At 33.5% G+C, this 18692-nt stretch overlaps 1 long non-coding RNA gene across 8 annotated transcripts in view; it reads right to left on the minus strand.

The window, feature by feature from the left end:
• Positions 1-6206: 6206 nt before the first annotated feature.
• The window catches only part of LOC135302773 (uncharacterized), a 58958-nt gene continuing 46472 nt past the window's right edge, over positions 6207-18692 (minus strand). For 7 of the 8 annotated variants that reach the window (XR_010364329.1, XR_010364330.1, XR_010364327.1 and 4 more), the window contains 3 exons: positions 9496-9613; positions 8160-8240; positions 6207-7200 (listed from right to left, as the gene is read on the minus strand). This is a non-coding gene — a long non-coding RNA (uncharacterized LOC135302773). The other variant, XR_010364328.1, reaches the window with a different exon arrangement.

Below are 18692 nucleotides of genomic sequence, written 5' to 3' on the forward strand. Positions count from 1 at the left end.
TACATAGCAACACAAAATTCAATATTTTATATAACAGACCTGTCAAATTGAGAAACTATTATTTTTGCTCAAAAAAACCCCCAAACACCTAAAGAACTACATTAAAGACACTGTATCATTTAACATGTTTTAAAATGTCGATGTCTCAATCCATGATAAATCTTGAAAAGATCTCACCTTCCTTGCAGTGATTGCTTTTATGCAAAGATGGAGAAAGCCTCCACAGACAAAAAATACCACACTCAATGTTATCATGCCCTGAACTACAGAAAACAAACTGAAGGGAAGTACCCACAATTTTACAGGGACTCAGGTTTCTGTGGAATGGAGCACTAGAAGTTGCGTATAACTTTTAATATTAAGAGCCTTAATTTCTTCAATCCAAATAAACTTCATGAGGCTTCAAGTGGGGATGTACATATTTGTCTCCGTGATTTCAACGGCACTCTCTAAATCCAGAAGTGGATGTCTCTGCCTTTTCTTTTTCTGTGTATTTCTTGCTTTGAGGTAAATTGAAAATAGCAGCTCAGGTCCTTATAGATCAAACTGAGAAAAAAATATAACATATGTATTTTCAAGAACATTCTTATCCTTGATTATTTAATGGAGAATCATCCTCCCCTCCCCTCTTTTGCAAACAATGGTGTGATAATCACCTAATAGCTGTCTTCAGTGACAGAGGTGTTATTACAGAAATAACCTAATAAAACCCAATAATGTGCTATTTTTTATTATCAGCATAAGATATCTTTTTAGATGACTATGGAACAGCTAGAGGTATTAGTCTTTAAGTTTCAAAACTCTGTTGGTGAAGGAAACTAAAACAAAGGAAAACATATTATTTTATTTTACTCTTGTGTAATAAAGAAACATTTAGAAGAGTGAAAAACTTTTCCTTCTCTATTTTATTTGAAAACATAAGCTGGTATGTGATCAGCTATTGCATTTTAAGGAGGAGGCAGAGACGAGAGAGGAAAATAATTTATATTTGGAAGATATTTAAATATCTTTGTCACGATCTGTCCTGAGCTGCTATTTCAAAATATATCTGAATTGACTTATAATTTCATTTTCTCACCATCTAACATTCCTCTACCTCTGATCTCAGTATGAAACTGATTATAATTCTAGCAGAACTCCATCATCCCCTGATACTGGCTAGCATTTAGAAATTCCTAGTCAGTGAGGGTATCTAGCCTCGTATTACCCAGATGCTTCAACCATAGATTTGATTCTAGTCACTGTTTTCAAAAAGATCCCAGTATGACTTTAGCCTTTTAGCACTGGCTGTTTAAATCATATCATAGTCCACATTGGTAAGGAGTTATGTTTAAGAACTCTGTTCAGAGGCTGCTCTCCTGCAAGCATGGGTCAAAGTTTCTACTTGGCATCAAACATTCCCAGCTAGTCTTGTTTAAGAAAGAGAGAAATAGAATATTCGCAGTTCCTTTCCTCCTTGTAAAATAATTCTGGAGTTGTTACACATTTAGTGGGAACATCTGGATCCATGGATAAAAGAACACAGCTGTCTTATATGATTTATGATTCCATTTTCCTGTCTTTACCCGGGGCCAATTTCAGTCTTTTTTTACTCTCACCCCCCATCCTTTAACTCATATAACTGTCATTCTTAAAGTATTTTAAGATGGTTCTCACTTTCTGACTGTCCCAATAAATCCACCTTGAATTTCTTATGCTTGTTACTGCAGTGTTGGTTCAACTGACAGATATATTAATCTTTGAACAGACACATTCTAAGCAGAGTTTTTTAACAAAAACATCAAAAGAATGAGGGTTGAAATGGAATAAAAATTTTACTTTTTAATATTAAGATTTTGCACTGTAATATGCTTCATTCTTCTTGCTCCTGTTAATTTAGCTGAGTAATGTCAAAAAGAAAAACCTTATTTTATCCTATTGACAATTATTCTCTTAATGAGTCATATTTACAGTTGGACTTGATGCTCTCAAAGGTCTTTTCCAATCCAAATAATACTAGTAAATGATTTTATGACAATACTTAGGTAAGTAATATGAAAAGTTACTTCTGTTACCATTTTCATTTTTTTCTTTATAAAACCTAAACTAATTGCATTCTCCTTGAAAATTATTTACCATGGCTTCTTTAGCATATTACTAGCAGAATGTGAAAAAAGTGTTTCAGAATGCAATTTTCTGACTTTTTTTTTGTCTCAGGTACATTAAAATTTGTGCTAATTTAATACTATGACTTCTGCTTATGTATTTTTTATAAAATAAACACAACCTGGAGCACAGTTTCCTTATCTGAGGACATTAAAAGGCACTTCAAAATCATCAGAATGCTGTTTATATTAGACGTTACATCAGTGTAACTATATAGTGCCTGTGTATAGTACTGAGACAAAAAAAAAAAATATGTCTGATCTTAAGATCAGACATTGATAATAGGATAAAGATGGCTTAAATAGCTTCAAGTCTTTGAGCCATGGGCTTAAATCTAGACTGCTGAAAGGTATTGTAAGTTACAACAGTCTCCTCCTCTGAGTTATTTAGCATCAAGAAACCTGTACAGAATCATGCCTGTGAGGACAGTGATGCATTTCAATTCACCAAGACTTTTCCATTATTTACAACATGCACAAGGAGAAATGTGTTATGCCCAGAATTAATTTCTGCTCACATTATTTTGTAGGAATACAATAACCCATTTAAGTAAATTATACTATTCTGATGTGCAGCTAGGGAAAAACTGAATCCAGAAGTGCTTGTTCCAAAAGCAAGCAAGCTTGGTTATCTTTCAAAGACATGTAGTTATGAAAGTATCTATAGAAATTTATTGAGTTTTACTATGAGTATTTATTTCTAAATCACTATGCCAGTACATCAGAATTCCACAGTCTATGCTTCAGAGGAAAAATAAATATTGAATCAAACAAAAATTACAAACAATTCTAAAAATACTCCAGCAAATGTTCTTTTACTGATAGAAAATCTTGTACTGGTTCAGATTTCATTAATTTAATACAGACCTAAAAATTATAACTATTTGTATAAGTACTTCTATAAGAAAATTGTTTTTTCATACTAGATTTGAATACTGTTTCTAATAAGTCAACTGTTAAATTTCTATGATTTCACTCAAACCATGAGTTGGTTTCTCATGGGAATTTTCTGCTTTGTAATAACTGGAAAAAAAATCAGTTTTCTTATTTTTATGGTAGATGAGAGGAAACTACTTCTTCCTATTTTCATGTTCAAGGAATAGGACTTCATTTTGCTTGTATTGTTATCTCCATATGGAAAAATACTTCCTTGAACTTTCTACCTAAAACCTCTTGATTTCTTAAGACTCTTTAAATTCCAAAGGTAATTTAATGATCTTAAAAGACAGCAAAGAGCAAATTGTATTTTTTCTCAAACTAAGTGCCTGGATTTTTTTTATTCACAAGGACCTAAATGTATACCTTGTAATGAAAACCTGCAAAAAGCTTCAGAGTTCAAACAGGAAAGTTCATTCTCAACAGCTCTATACAAAAGAAATACTTGGCCAATATAAGCTGTTTAACAGATATTAAAAAACTACTACCAGATTTTAGTTATTGGTAGCTACTCTTCACCAGAACTGAAGCCTGTGGAGATGCTTAAGGTGTTATACCACCCCAGCTTTTAGTGTATATCTGTTTTCTTTACTTCCTGCATTGTCAAGCTTTTAATGAGAGGCTTAAATCAGCATGAGAATTCAAAACCTGTATTGACAAACAAAGATCTTTGAAACAAAAAGGTAATTTTGCTTAACAAAGATCCTGCACTTTAACACAGGGGAAAAAGATTGTCAGAGGCAACTTGTCAATTTACCAGCACTGACTGTAAGCATACCAAGAATACTTTATTGGTAAATTAATTAATTGGTAAACCAGATCACAAGTGTTTGGGTTCCTGTACTGATTAAGATTATCTATATCCTGCTATTTTTTATAATATCAGTCTGTTTCATTTTTATTCTGAAATTATTGACTGAATAGCCCAACTCTTATAATCAGTGTTGATTTTGATACCTTTACAATTGCTTAAAGGGGAGGAGTCAAAATGAAGATGGAAAAATAAAGGAGTGTAATGGTGTTTCTGTTATAGTTAAGCTTTATGCAGGCAATACTGTTCATAATAAGCAACAGCCTGTTTAGAAACTTAGCAGACAGTCAAATATGGCCTGTTAAGTGTGAATTAAAATATTTTTATTTTTTTCATGTGTGGAAGCTTCATTTAAATTTATGCTCATTTTATCAGGAAGAAATTAATGCATGTTTTTCTTCCCCACCAAAGAAAATAAGTGGTATACTACTGAGAAAGAGATACCTTAAAGAGAGGAGTATCTATGGGATGTAATATGGGAAAGGGCTTCCCCTGCTTGCAAAGGGGCAGAGAAGTAATGTGCAAACTGTTTCAGGTAAATCTAAAATGTACTTCTTTCTGTATGCTACCAAACCCTTCATAATTCACTACTCAGAAAGCTTCACCAAAAGGTAAATCAACATTTTATGAGTTATTATATACTTATTAAATAATTAATTTAATTAAATAATTAATTTAATTATTTTTAATTCTATCTCCTTCACAAGTTTTCTATTTAGCTATGATGGGAATGGGAAGTAATAAAACACCAGCAGAAACATTACAAATACTGCGGAGGCTCTGTCAGAGGGTACCAATAATGCCAGTAACGAATACAGGTCAGCAGGATACTTGCTGCATTCCAAAAGGTTCATACACAAGACTTGCACTGTTATGACTATATCAAAAGATTTATGTAGTGCAATTTCTTAAGTGTGGTTTTGATTACTGGCTCACTGATGTGAAATTGTGTTCGCTTGTAGTTTATTTCTTCTTCTCCGAGAAGTAGAACTGATATAAATAAGTGCATAATTGCATGTATCTCAGTATAAAGGGAAAAAAATAACCAAGCCAAGAGTGTTTTACCGGTTAAAAAAACTATGTTCAGACCAGACTTCAGCTTCCAACAGTAACAGTTTTCACACATAAAGAAAACAGTATTTATTAAGAATGCAGTATTTTATTTCTACTCTGACCAGAACTCAGTACACAGTAGGCAGTGTACTAGAGTATTTTAATTTTTTTTCTTTTGCTGCTCAGACTTCTGTTTCTATAGCTTAGCTGTGTGTAAAAGAGAGCATTGATAATTCTCTCAAGCTGGCAAAACAGGACACAATTTTTATTCTCCTTACTGCTGTTAGTCCAGTGGGTTGGTGGCTTCTGGGAAGAGCAGAGTTCTCAAAAACATTGTAGAAGATCTGTGGAGAGGACCGTCCCCTCTTGCTGCTCCCAGGGAAGAACAGCACTCGTCTTAGATGGAGAAACAAAAGAGTGAAGCATTTTCAGAGAACTCCTATGAGTATTGTTTTATAAACACATGTTCTGGAGATTGGCTAGTAATGAGGAAATTATTTCCTTCAAAGTCTATCACTTATTTGAATAATAGACCTTTGCACATATATTAATATGGATTTGAATTGTTGTTGATAAGATTAAGAACCCAAGACACATTTTGCTGGTCTTTATAGCAGGGTTTGACTAACCTTCCTACTGCTATTGTTCTGCCTTACATCCTTTAGGTGATTCCTACTAGCAGTCAGCATACAGAATGAGTCCGTCAGGAAAAAATAAATGAGCTGATGAATTCCTTTACATGTTATATGTGTGCTAAAGTTTGGACATATAGCAAAGGGTAAATGACTGTCTTGTAGTCACAAATATATTTTTGTTTCTGTGAATACCTTAATGTGTTTCTTCTTAAACAGATACATGCATTGTATCTGTTGAGAAGGAAAGATATGAGAGTGTGTTATGAAGTGTTTATAGGCATACCTAATAATAGCATTGAGATGATATATATTAATTCTTCATTGATTCATTTCAAAAACTGTCATCTTTTACTAGAGGCACTTTACTTTCACTGTTCTTTTATGCAAGGCAAACTTTGAGATACCTATTCAACTGATTACTTTTGCTGACACTGAGACAGACAGAAAGAGAAAAGCTAAAAACACTGGGATTTTTTTCCCCTTCTTAAAACATCTGTTTTGACACATCTTTCTTTCTTTCTTTCTTTCTTTCTTTCTTTCTTTCTTTCTTTCTTTCTTTCTTTCTTTCTTTCTTTCTTTCTTTCTTTCTTTCTTTCTTTCTTTCTTTCTTTCTTTCTTTCTTTCTTTCAAGTTTTGGGATTGTTTTGGTTTAGATCCCCTGCAGAATGAAAACAAATGCCATACACTGAGAGTTTTCATGCACTGAATGATTATTCTCCAGACAATTACAGCTATGGTGTAAGCGTGCCATGTGTAAATAAATCACAAAAGGAATGAGATATTACTTCAAATACCTTCACCTATGACATAACTAAATAAAAAGTGAAAAAACACACATTGTAAAAATTAAGAAACTGGATGAGGAGACCCACATTTGACATGAAAAGGAGACTGATACAAACAACTCCCAAACTCCAGGTGCAAGGAATCAAACCAATGTTGTCTTGCATTCCAGTCACATCTTTTATTGCACATAAAGAATAAAAGACATGTCTCCCTAACACTTTGCAACAAGTGCCTGCTCATTACTTATTCCTCTGGTATTCAATGGAGGGTGATAACGATCATGATGACCTAACTTGGTTTTACATGTGGGATTATCTACTCTTTTCAACAACACCTAGACATTGGATTCAGAATATGCAGTAGCATTGGCAGTATTTTGTTCTGCACTAAGGGATTTTTGAGGTAACACAAGACAGTGCTCTGGCTGTTTCTTTCCATGGCAGAAGAACATTCAGTGGGGTACAAATGGGGGCTGGAGTTCAGGGTTTTATTTCAGTCTCTGAGGCTGGCAGAGGCAACAAGACTCTATGGTCACTGAGGTTTCTGTCAGCTGCCTCTGTTGTCTGAGAGAAAGCCAGGCTTGGTACAATTTGTGCAAAGAACATAGACCAGTTGCAGAGACAAGTGTCATTTGAATTGCCATGGGCTGTCACAGGCACTTCCAAAGTCATTATCCACTTGACCTTGGCTACCACTTAAGAAGTGGCTTTTGATAAGTCTTCAGTGATGTCATTCAACAATAATTTTAAGGTGGCAGCTTCTGACCGTTAACCATTCAGAAGGCACTGCTGTGTAATATTAACAGAATCATCTGCTTCAGTTAGCTGCCCACGATCTGTGAAAGAAAAAAGTATTTGAAAAGTCAATTCAAAGTAATGACTCCTTTGATTTTTTTCTATTCTGGTAACAAAATTTCTTTAAAAGTTGGAGCAAAGAAGCATTGGGAGTTGGGCTTGATAATCATTATGGGTCCCTTCCAACTGACATATTCTATGATTCTATGAAGTATCTATGTGTTATAGGGTTAACACAAAATGCTCATTTGCAAAGGGAGGACAAAAATATTTCTTTTGTTCTCCTTATTTTGATGAAGTTTAGCTACAGCCTGGTCATATAACTTGTGGTCACAGAAACACTGAAGTGCAGAAATTCAGATCAAAGAGCTTGGCGCAAATATTAATTAATTTTGGTGAGTTGGGTATGTCCCTGATGAGTTTTTTGTAAAAAAAATACCAAATGCCTTCCGTGCCCTCATTGCTTTTTTATTTTTAATAATTTTTCCCCTCCAAGGCTCAAATAGTACACAATATTACAAAATAGCTATAAATTACTTTAAAGTGGCAAAATGTAGGTGTGGTCACATAATCCTGAAACACTTTATCAATTTAGAACCTGTACGGACCATTGAAAGATCCACTTTTTCCTGCTGCAACTGTTAAAACAAAAGAATGACAAGTTGAAAGAATACGCAAATAAAGAAACAAAGTTTTGGGTGGACAAGATAAATGAATACTGTTTATATTTCACCTCACTGCTTTGGTAAGAGTAAAGGAGTTTTAAGAGAGGTGTAATTATAACTTACATATTCTTCCAAGATTTTTGAGGTATGTTTTTTTCAAAGTCTAATATAGATGTTTTAAAAACTTGAGTTCTAATCCAAACCAGTGGCTTGGAAGCTGGTGTTTGAAATGCTTGAAGCCATCAGCTGCATCAGTCCCCAATCAACACAGGTTCTCATCTAACTCTCTATATTTTCTATTGTGAAAGGGATAATTTATTTTCCATATACAATACCTTTTTTTTGGCATACACAATCAAATGAAGACATTAACCTCAACATAAAGGACTCAGTAAACTTGTCTGGATCCTGCTGGACTGTAAATGGAAAACAATAGAATCACATTTTAATATTTATTTATGAAAGCATTCTATGACCCATGATAAACTCAAAGCTCCAGCTGGTGCTAAAGAAGCTCAGTAGAAATAAAGGAAGAAAAAATTCCAGAGTCACAATCCAAAGCACTTTACAGAATAATTGCATAAGTAATGCCTTGTCTGACAATATTCCTAAAAGAATTGTATCATACAATAAATTGTATGACCAAAATGAAAAAAAACCTATTGAGGAAATTAAGTTTTTGACCATTGAAACCTTAAAGCCTATCTGCTTCAAATTAGACACAATAAAATCTATTTTACTTATTAAATCCTTTCATAAAATGTTTAATAGGTATAAAGACTTCAGGGTGCAACCAACACTAATTAATAATTATAACTGGCACAGTTAAATAAGCAGACATTTTCCATGTAAAATTGTAAGCACACTGTTTTAGCACTGTAACAAATGCAGTTCAGAAACCCTTGCAGGTTTGTAAAGAGGTTTTGGTTTGTTTCTTTTCTCTTTTCCAGAGTACAAGCACAGTGGTAGTATTCCGTTAATTCAACCAAAAAATAGTTTGCATTCTAGACTCACAGAGACAATCATCTGCCTTTGCCTATGAGGGACTCATTTCCAGGTATACTTTTTTTCTCTCTGGTAATACAGAACATATGGAAAACATAAAGGTTGTTCAGAAGTTCAGTAATTTCCCCTAAACCCCATATTTCTGTACTCACATTAGCAGAGGTATATTTTAGAGGAGAGGGTAAAGAAGAGATGGAAACATAACAGCAGTTCCACAGAACATCTGCAAAAATTTTTGCAACAGAACTTTCAAAATATACAAATTAAACATTATGGAGAAGATTTCTGAAACTTAATCATTATTCAGAACTTCAATCTGGTAAAGTCAAAGGACTCCATAAATGTTGAAAATTATGAAGGAAAACTGGAAATTTTACTGGGGATTGTAGTTTAGCTGATGGCAGTCAGTCAGCTCAGTTGAAGTATCATCTGCTTTTACTTTTAAGATCTATCATAACAGATCGATAGGTGAGGTCTCTATAGTATCTTTTAAAGCAAAATTCAAGAGCAAAAATTGTTAAGTGTTTTTTGTAATATGAAAGCAAGAAAAGTTATTGTATCATACATGAACCACACCTTGGATTTATAGTTAAATTGTGCATTTGTTACCAAAGCCAAACCCTTTTAAAAACAAAGCACACTATCAGGAAGGTATTGTTTGCTTACCCTGTGCAGTATGAGAAACTGCATGGTCTGAAGGTAAAGAATAAAGGATTTAAAATTTCTACCTCCCAGTGAATTTCGGGGCTTCATAACACCTTTATCCAATTGTGAATAAAACATTCTGAAAAAAGAGAGTAAAAACAGAAGATAAAAGTCAACCCAAAATCATAGATAAAACATCAAATATTCTTAATTTATACATGTTTTAAGCATCATTCTCTTATATATAACTCAAAGTTACCTCATGCTTTTCCATGCTTCTTTGAAGTTAATTTAATTCATATAATTAAAATAATTTTGGTAATAAAAAAATCTTATCAGTTGAGAATTTTTGAAGTAATAATTACATACTTCTGAGATTTATATTTTTCAATATCCAATAACCAAAGGCTATGTAAATTGGCTGCAGTGGCTTTCAATGAAGTAGAATCTTGACTGCAAGAAATGTAAAATATCAACCAAAACTAAGAAAGTTTTCTCAGTAGAATCTGTCATTATTATTAAACTCTTTCTCCTTTCAAGTCACTATGCAGGTTCTAGGAACTAATGAGGGTACTAGACAGTGCACAGTCTATCATCAGTAGCCAGATTTTATTTAATAGCTTCTTTCCAGTTGGCTAAGTGGGGGACAGATGGCAGGTAATATGTAATTTCGTGCAGTATCATAAGAGCTAGTCACTTAACATGGGATTTTAAAAATCTCTTCTCTTTGATAAATATAAGAATTGCATATTAACCAAAGGAACTGCTGCCATTGTATAGAAATTAACAGTATATTTTCTTTTTCTCCAGGGCACTGCTTTACTCTTCACTAATCCGAATAGAATTTGTGTAGCAAAAGGCCACAAATATAATCTCTTAGGTGTGACCTTGAAGAAGTACCTCCGTTAAATCAATTTGGTATTTATTCAGCCCTGACATTCTTGTAACATCATTTGTTATGTGAGCCTTTCCGACTTCTCAGCCAACTTAATCCATTTCATTCTAATGCTTTTCTCCTGTCCTTATTTCCATACATCTTCATTACCAGCACACAAGCTGCTGCTGAAGGGTTAAGATATTTATTAAATGTAAACTCAAACAAATGTTAACATGGAGCAGCTACTGAAAGTACACAGATAAAAGGCCATTTGTTGGCTTAATTAAAATTAATGAGAAATAATGGACTGTCTTGAAGAGGAATAATATAAACCCATAAGACTAATCTCATAAGCTCAATTTAAAAAATAATATGAGACTCCTAGTCTCATTGATAAAATAAAATATTTAGGAAGAGAGGAAGGTTTAGAAGAGATCAGAATAAGTTCTCTTACATGATAAAATTCATAACTTTTTGATTCAAAGTCCTATTGTAATGTTTTAAAACAATTCATTATTAAGAGTTTGCTTCTGACCTTGATAACAGCTAGGCTTTTGTAATGTGATCTTAATAGGCTATTAATACCAGGACAAGATTAAGGGATTTGCTTTATCCTTCAGTAGTGCATGTAGCTGATTCGAAGATGAATGGAAAGTATCTATTTGTATTGATCACCCCAGAACATGTTCTGTGGGATTCATGCCCATCTTTCCATATACTATTTGGGAAAAACTAGCTGCCTAAGAAAGACTGACAATATTTAGCTGGCCAAATCCTTTGTCAACTCGTTCTCATAAATATCTGGTTTTCATTTTGTGACTGTTCTGGAATGTAATGTCCCTTTCCCACTCTCTTTTCTACCTCAGTTTTCAAATAGCTATATTAAAAGAAATGAGGAAGAAAGCCCAAAGCAAACCATGTGTTAGCTAGAATATTTCAGCCCTAGTCTATTTTGCCTTTGTTAAAGTATTGAGTCTTATGTACTGAGTGCAACATAGATGCTTTGAGAGATTGTTAGCAAGAAAAGTAGAGTTGCACTTCTTGCAAAACACACTCAGTTCTTAGGATTTTTACATCAGTGTAATTCAGAATATAAATCCTAAGTAACTAGATTGCATTTACTTCAGTATATGGCTGTGCAAACACATAATTTCAGAATTAAAATAGTCCTAGTTCATTTTACCTTACTTTGCCTTGGAAGTAGATTATGATAAATCAGATTTAGGTCCCTTTAATGTGTAGGGAGGGTATTCACATAATTGTTTATGGGGTTTAACAAATACAATTTAAATCTACATTTTTAGACCATGCAGTTAATTTCCCTCTGAGTCCTTATGTAGACAGACCCTTCTGCTTCTTCCAAGGCTGTTCTTTTAAAGTTGTGTCTGTTGTACGCCTTTAGGATTGGGCAGAGTTCACTGTGTTTCTGACAGGCTATTTTGCAAACTATCTCTTCCTGTTTTCTCTTTTGTATCATGCAACAGATAACTGATATAAGAACAATATCTCTCTTCCTGCTGGATTATTTGTTCCTTTAGGAAGCCTAATTTTCACTAGGACATTTGAAGGGAACTGTTAGAACCCTTAGGGTATTACAGGCTGTCAGAAGGTGTTCTTTTAAATTAAGATGTTGAAACTGTTTAAGACTGTCCAAAAGAAAGACCATTGATGATATTGTGCCTTTGTAATTGATGCTGCATTTGCTGACAACAGTCATGCTAATTTGGGTACACTGTGCTTGTGTCATAAACACAGCTCAGCTCAAGGATGTACTGGCCAAAACACAGCCTCTTTAACACAGAACATAGGCAAGTGTCTCCCATACCATCACGTTCACCCACGATATCGTAGGCATTAAAGTCAGCTTAGTTGTTTGTTAGCACTGTATCTAGTAGCAGACTGTTATTCTGATTGACAGAGACCTCCTAATATCCTGTCTACAGATATTGATGAATAGATAATGTGCTTTTATGTTGTTCTTTGAATACTATGCATCTCTTTAACCCAGGATCTTTCATAGGGAATCATCCTTGATTAACCTACATTTCTCTGCACTAAGCCAGAATCATAAACTTCCCCTGAGATAATGATTGCAGTAGCCATTCTAAGCATCTCTTCAATTTTTAATTATTTTTTATTTTTCTATTAACTAAAAAATTATATTTTTGATTGGATACTTCAAAAAAATTTTGTCTACCTTTTCTCTACTTATACACAGCATCTGGCTAGCTCCAGGATCGCAGATTTTTTTAGATTTTGAGAGGCATAAACCACTTAATAAAAGAAGCTAAATCTAATTTTATCTTGCATTTAGTAGGTCTGTGATGGCTTGGTGCTCAATCCAGACAAAAGGATAAAAGAAATTAGAAACTTCTTATATTGCTAACTGCAAAGTTATTGGTTACACTCTACCCTAATTTTTTTCTAAATTCAAGTCAGGCATGGAACTATTTCTAAACATTTGTATTGAGGTGCAAGGTGTAATATATAAAGTCAGTCTAACAATGAAGAAAGGAAAATAATTAGTTAGATACCTTTTTCCTAGATAGATTTTTGCTTACTGAAAAGTGAGTGTAAATGTCTGGAAAATCAATACAGTGATTTATATAAAGAGGACTTATGAAAATAATTCTCATTAAATACATTTCAAAAGTAGCTATCTAATTAAAAACCTTCTATCTAAAAAAAACTAGTGGTAGGTTTACATTACTATCTCATATTGAGAATAGACACCTGTAATGTCTTCTTATTCTTATTTTAAATAAACACTACAAAACCTTAGTGGTCTAAAGTACATTCTACGTAAATGTACTGCAAGCCTTATTTAAACCTTTTATATCCATACAATTAATATTTATATGAATAAATATTATTTCTATTATATTAATTATGTTAATCATATTAATGTTATTCATAATCAATATTTGCTGAAGAAAAATTCTGATGCTTTTTCTTGGGACAAAAGTAAAGCAAATAAATAGGTAATATACAAAAGTCAATGTATGTTTATAGATTGGACTTCAATGGTGCATTGATAAAGAAGATTAACTTATCCTCCATAACACAGTGTAAAAAACTGCAGAGCGCGCTTTGGGAGAATGTAAAGTTTTATAAAAGACACAAAATCAAGACAACACAAGAAAGCCAAATATTTGATGAGCTGTCACAAAAAGACTGAGCCTAATATGGAAACATTAATGTACCCAAAATATAAACAAGACTCAGATTATAAAAGTAACTAACTGAAAAATCCCTCCTACATACCAAAGGTGGTGATACCTAAGACAGGTACTGAATGAAAATCTGAACCTTTCAGCTGCAGAAGTTGAACTCCTTTTCAACAGTGCAGAAAGAAATATATGTCCAGTACTGAATATCCTAGGATGCCATTACAGTCTAATATCTCTTGCATTGCCTAACAGTAATGTTGTGAATTTATGAGTATTTATTCTTACTCTGACTTGGTTTTGAACTGTTCTGGTGTCCACTAATAAGAAAACCTTTCTTTCTTCTCTGAAACACAACACACATTATTCTTGTCTACACCTTCTTAATGTTCTTGTTCTTAAATAGGTATTGCTAATCTCTGCACATATCTTAAAATTGTTTATAAAGCAAACCTTTTAATTTTACTATTCACGGTGTGTTCCAAACTCTACATTTTCAGAAAAGTTTTGGGTTTCGTTTAGATTTTTTCAGAGATCAGTAAAGCTTCTTAATTTGTTGTATATACTAAGTATGACACCTCATTGTTTCTGCAGGAAAAGTAGTTTTCCCAAAAATGATAGTGCTTTTCTATTGGACCTTTCATAAGAAGAACATTTCAATGCCTCAGAGCTGTAAGCTGTACATTTTTGTGTGTGTGGCTGGCATTCTTGCTAAAGTGGCAGCTTCTCGCTTGGTAATGCTTTGTTGGAATATGCAAGACAGAAGAGCTGCATGAAATAGCATGATGGAGAGGATAATAAAGTTGTGTAGAATTTCAGCACCTTTGAGAGCCACAAACCTACAGCAATCTTGCACCTGGAGAAGTTGTCTCAGGAGATCCATTTAATGAAAATGCACTGTAATTGTGAGAACAGGAATTGCTCAGCAAAGCTTTATTGCATCTTTTGGGCTGTCTTAGATTTTAGCTGGAAGATTGCACATGGGAGTCTCTATGCATCTTTCAGAAAGCAAACAGCAAAGTGAAACCAAGGAAAACAGAAGAATGATCTCCAGTAACATAATTTGCAAGTCCAGATATAATCCATCCAAACTGATGAGGTTTAGATTTGAAACATTGCTGCAAAGAGCAAGGGTATCTGTTCATACACAAAATGGGCAAGTATTACACAATAGGCAAATATGACTAATGCTGGGTTTCACTCCTTCTATTACAGTCCCATTCCTCCTGCTGCCATTAATCTGTTTCTATTTTTTCATGCTTCTTTTCCTTCCTTGGGCCTTATACAACCTTGTCAATTTTTTTTATTATTCTTTCTTTTTAAAATTATTTCTTTTTTAGCATTTAAATTGGTTTAGAAAGTTCCATAGAATAAGAAAGGAGTGGAGAAAAGCAAGACTGGAATGGAAAGCAGAGCTGAATTTTGAACAGAAGTTGCCCAAGACTTTACATGGCATCTTCTTATTTGCCATATGTTCCACATGCTAAGTTTAGCTGAAGTAAACACAATAATACTACAGCTAGCTGACTTTAAGAAAAAGCAACAGTTTGTGGAAAATGCAGTGTGGTACAACAGAAATGTCAGGGAAGATCAGCATATACATGTATTCTAAAATAACATGCTATTCAAGTAGTGGAGAGGCAAAGGATATTGTCCCAGAAAATGGACACTGTTTCCAGCTGAATATAGATAAAAGTATGAAGGAGATTAATATCTGACTTAAAGCATCTGGGTTATTCTGTGTAGAAAAAAGTACTCTTCAACAGTGCAATTAAATTAGTAATATCTATACTGGATGTACAAGTTGTAACTTGGAGATAAGAGTACTTTTGAAATTTCTTTACTGTACTGTTAACATTTCTAGCTAACAAATCTGTGAATGAATATGACCACTCTTTAAAAATTAGCTGAAACTTGTGGAAAAGCTCAAGAATTTGTGGAAGTCTCAAGAAATACACCTTTGCTATAAATTAGAAAAATGAAGTAACATCTTCATCTAAATGTTAACTTCCTGCTCACCTGATTTGGATGTACCACAAAGTATTGTTACAGAATTTGAGGTGTATTTTAAGAAAAGCAGAATCAAATTTGTATTAGTGGTTTCTAACAACTTTTCATGAAGACATAGCAAGGAAAATGTTGGTTTCTTCAACACTGGGAAAAGGTAATGGACAAAGAATAAGGTAATTACAGATTAAATTGGAATAATGATATTGAGATTTTAGGGGTTTTTTTTTGGGGGGGTTATTTGGTTTGATTTGGCTTTTTGTGTTTTTTTTTTTGGTTATTGGTTATTTGGTTTGTTTTGGCTTTTTGTGGGTTTTTTTTGTTTTGTTTTTTTGGTTTTTTTGGTTGGTTTTTAACTTGTTTGTTTGGGGTTTTTTTAGCTGTTTAATGTACATATTCACTCACAGACATCTTTCTGTTTTGAAGCATAAAAACCTATCTCCCCAAGAATTAAATTGCTTGAAGAAGGGCAAAAATATAAATTCTAGATAGGTGTTTTCATAGCTCATGCAGACAAGGTCATCTAGTACTCTATCCAAGCTCTTAATCAAAATATGGAAAGTCTCATGTTTCCATCCAGAATACAAAGCAGACAGGCAGGTTCAGATCCACTGCTATTTCAAGAATGAGCAGGTACCACAAAAAACTACTGCAGTTATTGGAATAAAGCGTAGATGAGATTATCTTCTACTGAATGCCCTGTTTTTTTATTACAAAATTATATTTTATATAATCTCTGCTCTCCCCTTTTCACTCTCTTTTAAAAACCTTAAACTACTTTCATATATACATAAATCTGGTTTTCTCTGTTGCCACTACCCAGTTTATCCACTAATTGGGTAAATGGCATGACACAATTTTGAGTAAGGGGAATAATTTCTCCTCTACTTTATTTTTTTTTAATTTTACCAAGCAGATAAAAAAATCTGCTGCTTAAGATTTTTATTTTTTTCTTTACTCCTTACTAAATTATTTGTGACCTTCAGAACTGTTCAGTAATGACTACAGGAAGTCAATAGTTCATGTAACGAAATTAGTTCAAAATTCATATAAACCTTATAAATAATTTCTAATTAACAACACACCAGCTGCTAAAATTAATTTTAAAAATTCCTTTGACTTTTTAAGGTTGTGTATTATCATTTTTTGCTAAAGACAGACCTGGTGTAATGAATGCAAAAGAAAATTAAAAAAAGTTGTTTTTATTTCAGCTACATCATGAAAAAAGGTCAAATTTAAAGTTAAATTACTCTCACAAAAATTTAAGTTCATATGTATTATAACATATTGTATTATATTATTTCTTGACATGAGTGGTAAAGATTGAACAGGAAATGTTCACAAAAACTCAGAAAAGAAAGTTCTTTCCAAAACCAAACGAAAACATTTTCACATTTTTCCCTGAATTTTCTTCCTTTTCCTTCTTCCTCTATTCTCTCTCCACTTTGTGTTTTGTGTGAAAACTTTCTGTTTCAGCTCAGAACATCACTGCAACACTGTTCTTACAAATAATTTGCCTAAGTGTTCATACTGGGACTTTTGCAAGGGGCTGTAAGACTGAATTTGGAGAAGCATGTGGAGGAGGAGAAGGGAAGAGAGATGCAGCACTGCTGCTGCCCATGTAGCAATGAGATGTGCATTCCATGAATGCCACTACATGGACTCTGCCCTGTGAGGATGAGTCTACAGCAAAATTCCCACTGATAATATGATAAAAACTACTGTGAGAGGACAAGATATGTTATTATGTCTCTGAAGACTGATAGTGTGGGATTCTGAGTTTTGTTTTTGAAGTATGCAGGTGAAGCTAATGCCAAGAATGTCCAGCCCACCTTACAGCTGCTTCATCCTTGTGTTTCCTTTCACACATATGATGAGAAGGCTGACATTTTACAATGGACAAGAAGAAGAGGGGAGTGTGTGACACCTTAATGTCACAAATAATCGACTTGAGAACCTGTCAAGCTTTAAAAACATAAAAAGTCTCAGTACTACTGATTCAGCATGTCTGATGCACTGTGATGACACTCATTTTCACCCTCAAGAGCAGAGGTTCATAGTCAAACAAGAGATTTCCTATTATCTTCCCATTGAGTAGTCAGTGCATTGAAAAGCCTATCACAGATTTATAAGAGTTGTTTGCCACAAAATCTGGATATTAGCAGGAGGTAAGGCTTAATTTTGTCAGCCTAATGTTTTACCTCAATCTCTACAGATTACAAGGTGCATGAAGAATGAAAGTAACAAAATCTTCTACTGAAAACATTGGTGAAATAGGTCTTAATCTGATTTTTTTTCATGTATTTCAGTTAAGGCAAAGGAAGTTTACACAGAAAAATGATATTTTCTTAGGAAGGATGAGAACAGATTTATGCCCTATCTGAGTTGATATAGCAATGTCTTTGAAAATATTGAAAAATCTGCATTAAGAATGTATTGAGTTTTCTAGATGCTTGTCCCTGTGTTCCAGTCACACCTTGCTCATCCAAATTAGCTGCATGAGAAGAAGTACTTACACTTCTATGCCTTATACAAAGATTATTTAGTTTCCTTCTTTCACAGATTTTGTGTATATATGTGTGTGGTTTAGAGATGGAACATCTGTGTATAACACTGCTCTCAGGGTGATAAATACCAAGAGACAATAATGTTTTCAGCAGACAGAGGAATATATAGAAAGTAATACAGTTGAAGCTAAAGATTCAGAATACTTTTTTAATGTTTTGACAATAAAGGAGGGAAAGAAAAGTATTCAAAAGCCAGCATCTGAAAACTGTTATGAGATTTTTTGTAGTTAAGTGAAATGCAATTAAAAGATCAATATGACATCTGTTGACAAGTGAATAGAATTTAGTTTTAAAATTAGTTAAAAATAGATATGAAGATCACTGCTGAGTAAAAAGTCTTGTCAGGTAACTAAAAAAGAAGCTGTGTTTACGTGATATTAACTTAGATGAAAAATGTTCACAAACGTGTGAAAAGCAATTCATTGTCTGACACTGAGAATACAGATGTGTGCCTGGAGATTACTATCAAAGACATGGGCATTACACTATAAACAAAATGTGCAAAGGAAGGTTTCTCTAGGATTTATTAGGTGTTAACCAAAGCACACTGATGGGCTGTGAGGAGAGGCAAGTGTATCTGCAGCAGATGTGTTAGATACA

This window comes from Passer domesticus, chromosome 6 (assembly GCF_036417665.1).
Source record: "Passer domesticus isolate bPasDom1 chromosome 6, bPasDom1.hap1, whole genome shotgun sequence".
NCBI lineage: Eukaryota > Metazoa > Chordata > Aves > Passeriformes > Passeridae > Passer > Passer domesticus.